The sequence below is a fragment of the Nicotiana attenuata genome, unplaced genomic scaffold, assembly GCF_001879085.1.
Source record: "Nicotiana attenuata strain UT unplaced genomic scaffold, NIATTr2, whole genome shotgun sequence".
Lineage (NCBI taxonomy): Eukaryota > Viridiplantae > Streptophyta > Magnoliopsida > Solanales > Solanaceae > Nicotiana > Nicotiana attenuata.
Window position 1 is genome coordinate 135,973 of NW_017671474.1, and position 6,562 is coordinate 142,534.

Genomic DNA, 6,562 nt, shown 5'->3' on the forward strand with positions numbered 1-6,562 from the left:
GAGACTAGCCAGAAGAGAGTTGATTGAATTTATGGCGAATGGCTCTGTGGAAAATGGGCGAGTAACCAGTATAGTGAAAGGTGTGAAGGTGGAGTTTGATGCACCAGAGCTGGGCAGGATTCTAGACATCCCAAGTGAGGGCTATGATGATTACACTAGGCAAAGGTGGCCTTGTTAGATGATCTGCCCACAGCACTCCAAATTACCAGGAACTTCTGTGACACAAAGGATGCTGAAGAGGTGCCTGAAGCACGATTTGTTCAAAAGAGTGAAATGAAGCCAGAGCATAAAGTGCTCTTCGAGTTTGTGAACAAATGTCTGTTGCCTAGACAAGAGATGAGGCACACTGCAAATTATATGGACCTGGTTCTCATGGAGTGCCTTGTGAAGGGTAAACAAATCAATTGGCCTGCTTTCATAGTCAAATTGCTGGACAGAGTCATAAATGGTTCAAAGGCTCATGCCACTCCTTATGGATTCATTTTGACAACTGTACTAGACAGGCTGAACGTCCCTTTGAAGAAGTGGGAAAATGCCTCCAGTAAGGAGCACTTTGGAATCAAGACTCTCCAGGCCTGTGATTATCTGCTGTTGCCCCTGTTGAACCTGGTTCATCCGTGAAAACTCCAGTGAATAGCAAAGTTAGAGCTTTGATGCAAGAATGTGGGACCAAAGATGGTGAGATTGCTAGGCTTCAGGCTCGAGTAGCTGAATTGGAAGAAGAAAGGAATGGGCTGAAGGCAGAACTTGCAAAATAAAAGGAAAAGAGTGAAGGGATGCAACAACAATGCTCAACCTACTCCAATCCCAACCTCCAGTTCTTCTAAGCCTTAGCCATCTTTGTCCTAGTTCCGAACCATTTGAGTTACCCCCAGTGACCCAGATTAGGGATTTTTCTTGTTTTTGCTCATGGTTGGTAGTTTTTGTTCTTTCTTTTTGTGGACTGTACTGTAGAAGCAATGCCTTATCAATGACAATTTGCATTTCTCTTGTTTTGTGATGATTCTGCTCTTAATAGTTATTTTTGTCAAGTTGATTTTTGATTATCTAAAGCATACTTTCACTTGCAGTTGCCCCAGTGGCCATGAGTAATGATTGATTTTCTGGGATTCATATATTTATGCAACTTTTCGATGATGCCAAAAGGGGAAAGATATTGTGGTTTAAAAGAAATTGTGTCTATTTTCGGAACAGTGATGTTTATGACCTAATTAAATCTGGCCCTTAATGATAAGTAAATTTTTTCGAGTGATGATATTTTAGCTGAGTTCCACAGGTTCTATAATCAGTAAAAGCACAGAGTTTGTCATCATCAAAAAGGGGGAATTTGTTGGCCCAAGATCAGTTGAAGTTTTGAAGAATGACAAACGAACTCAGTGAAGGACCAGGTTCATCTAAGGAGACACAGTTGTTATGGCCCATACACATGAGATGCACGTGAAGAAGATAAGTCCTTGAGATCAAGCAGCAATATCTTGATGAATATCTTCTGAACTAATCAAAAAGATTGCATATAGGATAAGGAGTTGAAGTCTCCTTATGAAAAGAGAATTACATCCGGATCAAGAATATGGATTAGGAGTTAGAGTTGTTTTTGGACTCGAATTGTCAAAGGATCCACAATTCGAGTTCTTATCAAACTCTGATTACTAACTCTATAAATATAACAATTGTTCTCTTTTACAGGTGATTGCACATAAGCTGAAGTTAAACCAAATTGAGAGCAAAAGAGCTAGGTGATTGTTGCAAGCAATTTGTGTGTGATACAAATGTGCAAATCTGAAGCTACAAGAACTAAGTGTGAAGAGCCAATTCCATTGTGTCTTTCTTTATTTCTAGTTCAGTTGTAGTAAGTGTTTTAACATTGTACCTTTCCAGCTTTCTTAGAAGCAATTGTATTAGGTGCATTGAGTATTCAAGTTAGAGTTAACTTGAAAGTGTCGCAACAGTTGAGGCTGTGTGCTACACTGGGATTAGAGTTAATCCTTAGGTTTACAAAGAGTTTTGTAAATGTTGTTTTTGGCTCATTGAAGTTTAGTGGAAGTTTGGGAAAATCCTACTGAGTAGTAGGTCGTGGTTTTTTCACCTTTTGAGCCAGGTGTTTTCCACGTAAAAATCTCTGTGTTCTTTATTTCTGTATTTTAATTCCGCAAACAGTAGAAGTTAGAACACCTAGAAGAACCAGGTTCTTCTAGTGCGAAAATTAGGTACCACACAAATCACCCCCTCCCCTCTTGTGTGGTATTGACGTCTAAAACAACATAATGGATACCTATTCTTCACTGTAACCTTGTTCAACTGCCAATAATCAATACACATGTGCATGGAACCACCCTTCTTCTTTACAAAAAAGATTGGAGCACCCCAATGTGACACACTAGGCCGAATGAAGCCTTTATCAAGCAACTCTTTCAACTCCTCATTTAACTCCTTCAACTCCGCTAGGGCCATACGATATAGTGGAAGAGAAATAGGCTGAGTGCCTAGCAACATGTCAATACCAAAATCGATGTCCCGATCGAGCGGTATGCACGGAAGATCTATTGGAAAAACATTTGGATAGTCCCTCACTACCGGAACTGACTCTACGTTAGGAGTGTCAACACTAACATCCCTCACAAAGGCAAGACACCCCTTCCCAACCATCCGTTGTGCCTTCAGGAAAGACACCACCCTGCTAGGAACATAATCCAAAGTACCCCTCTACTCCAACCACGGCAAACCTGGCATGGCCAACGTCACCGTCTTGGTGTGACAATCAAGAATGGCATGATAGGGTGACAATCAGTCCGTGCCCCAAATAACATCAAAATCTACCATATTGAGCAATAATAGTTCAACTGTGGTCTCAAAACTACCAAGAACAACTAGACACGACCGATACACATGGTGAACAACAATGGAATCTCCCACATGCATGGACACATAAGCAGGAGATCTCAAGATATCACGAGATATACCCAAATATGGAGCAAAGTAAGATGATACATAGGAATAAGTGGATCTTGGATCAAATAAGACTGATGTATCTCTATGACAAATCGGAAAAATACCTGTGATGACTGAGTATGATGCAACCGCCTCCATCCTAGTCATAAGAGCATAACACCTGGCCTGGCCTCCCCCTCTAGGGCTTTGACCTCTACCCTCCCGACCTCCACCTCTAGCTGGCTGTGCAGGCGGAGCGGCAATTGATGCAGTAATCACGGCCTGAGAAGTCTGAGGATCTTATGGAAAACGTGGAGCCTGAGTAGTCTATGGAGGTACACCCCTCCTGAGTTTGGGGCAGTCCCTCACCAAATGATGAGCATCACCACACTCAAAATAAGCTCTCGGAGGACGTGGATGCTTAAACTGGCTCGGGCTTGATCGGTTGGACTGATCGCTGAAATCACCCTATTTAGGAGGTGCACTAGACAGTGGCGGTTCAAAATGGGAAACATGAGACCCGGGAGTAGCCGGAATACCACTGGAAGCTGGGAGTGTCGAATGAACAGGACGGCTCACATAGCCTCTACCATGACAGGCTGCAACCGGGGTACGGGCACCACTATATGTGCCAGAATCTCGAGGCCTCTTGGCCTCCCTATCCTCTCTCCTAACCCCATATACCCTCCAATATCAGAGCGATCTCCAACACCTGCTAGTATGGGGTATCAGTATCTAACTCTCGATCTATGCTGAATCTAATACCATGGTTGAGCCCCTTGATATATCGACAGACTCGCTCTTTGGCAGTGGAAACTAATGTAGTTGTATGTTTGGACAACTCGCGGAACCTGAAAGCATGCTCTGATATAATCATAGCACCTTGGCACAACTGATCAAACTCTGTGCCCCATGCATCCCGAAGAATCTAGGGAACAAACTTTCTCATGAATATCTCTGAAAATTGAGCCTAGGTGAGTGAAGCTGCTTCGGTCGGGCTACCCAACTCATGCGCTCGCCACCACTGATAAGCTTCTCCCTTTAGTTGGAACGAAGTGAAAGCAACCCCACCCATCTCTAAAATACCTACAGTACGAAGGATATGGTGACACCCCTCAAGAAAACTATTTGCATCCTCTAAAGCTAAACTACTGAAATCAGGGGGTGGTACTTCTTCTACCTCTCGAGCATAAGTTGTTCCCCTCAGATGTTGCTGCCCTAACCTCGGGCTGAACTGGGACGACCGGCTATACTGATATGACCTCTAGGACATGGTCAACCTAGACTCGGTGCTCTGGTGTACGGGCGGCGGGAGCCTGTGTCGTCTTAGGTGCCTGCCCCCTAACTGGAGCTACAGGTGGTTCCTCTGTTGCAGCTCGGGCAGGTGCTCTGGCTGCACCACGTGCCCGTCCTTGGCCTCTGTCCCGGCCTCAGCCTCTTGTGGCTCTAATAGAGGGCGCGGGTGTCTGATTGTCAGATCCAATTGTTCATATCCTCACCATCTGTGAGAGAATAGAAAGACAAAGATTTAGAATTTCGAAGTCAACAAATTCGCACAATTAGGAAATCAAAGAAGTGATGCTTTTCCTAACATTTCCATAGCCTCCCAAAAATAAGTATAGACGTCCGTACCAATCCGCGAGACTCTACTAAACCCGTTTGTGACTTATAACACCTATGAACCTAAAACCCTTATACCAACTTGTCACGACCCCAATTTTCCTTTGTAGGATGTCGTGATGTCACCTAGTCTCTAAGACAAGGTAAGCCTAACATACATGCAGTATTAACTAAGAATTTATAAGGAACCTTCAAATAACTCAACCACTATCATATAAAGAAACTCCGTAACTCAACTGAACACAACTTCCCAAAATTCGGTGAATACAAGTCACAAGCTCTACAAGATAGTACTGAACATCCCTATATAACAGTTCATATAAAAGGAAAATAAAATGAAATAAACTAGATAGCGGGTGACTTCGAGGTCTATGGACGCCAAAAGGTATACTTTGAAGTCTCCGAATCTGGACTCGTTTCGCTTGTTCCTGGTCTGATAGGAGATACCTACGTCTGCACAAAAATTGTTCAGAAGCGTAGCATGAGCACACCACAACGGTACCCAGTAAGTGCCAAGCCTAACCTCGGTAGAGTAGTGACGAGGTCAGGTCAAGGCCCTAATGGAATAAATAAGAAAACTGAACAAGTATATGGCAGTTTAATAATGATGAACAATGGAAATGAAATAATGAGAAACTTGCCAGGAATAGCTACACTGAACTAAGACAAATAATGTATCACAGAAGAAAACAAGGAATGATATGTCAAGGAAAACCAACAAAACACAAGTAAAGTAATAGAAACGTATCAACAAGAATCACTACTGAGGTACCTCTTTGTAGTCTCAAATCGCAAAACAATTCACAATCTTTCCTTATATCATTGCGAGAGCCTTGCATTTAGTTTTGAAAAAATCATTTGTCCCGAAATAGCTTCTCGCGTTTTAGCCCACCTTATCACACCACGTGGCTTCAAGTATTTCCCCTACTAGAAACATGCGTTTCAACCCCAAAACCTTACCACCATATGTGTTTCAACCCCAAAACCTTATACCACCGCATGCGTATCAATATTATAACGTATCAGAAATCCATTAGTAAGATTTTTCCTCGATTATCCAACTCCGAACGGCTCGAGTCTAGCCAATACAACTTTATGCCATAAATATAAACTATAGGAAGCTATTCCGGTGAATAAAAGTTACGATCTTTAAAGAAAATTAAAAAGCCAACTCAAAAAGTCAACCCCAGATCCGCGTCTCGGAACCTGACCAAACTTACAAAATCCAAATGACCATTCGATAATGAGTCCAACCATACAAGAATTACTCCAATCCGACTACAAATCACCTTTCAAATCCCCAAAATTTAGCCTAAAAAGTTTTCACAATTGCCCCCCAAATTTCCAACTCAAATCACTAATTAAATGATGAAAAATAACAATGGATTTGTGAAATATAACCAAAACCAAGTTAGAATCTGTTACCCCGATGAATTTATTGAAAATCTCTCAAACAATCGCTTTAAAACCGAGCTCTCTATGTCCAAAAATGAATAATGAAATTAAACCCTCGGACCAAGCCTTTTTTGCCTAGTAATTCCGCATATGCGGTCTCTTAGTCGCACCTGCAATGCCGCACATGCAGAAAAACCATCACAGGTGCGGTTCCCACTAAGGTCAGAGAATTTCGCTTCTGCGGACAAAACTCGTGCACCTGCGGAATATCTTCACTTCTGCGATCTCAGTGCTGGCTAGCCCCTTCCGCTTGTGTGGTGCTTCTCTCGCACTAGCGATGCCGCTCCTGCGCATAACTGACCATAGGTCCCAGCTGGGCATGACAAATTTCGCCTCTATGGCTCAAGGGCCGCTCTTGCGGTGCCGCACTAGTGACCCAAAATGCGCAATTGCACCAGTCACAACAAAGGTTGAGCAATCACCAAAGTCCAAAATTGTTCTGGATTCAATCTGAATCACACCTGGGGGCCCCGTCCAAATGTACCAACAAGTTCCAAAACACATAACGGTCCTACTCGAGGCCAAAAATCACATCAAACAAAATCGATTCAACGAATTG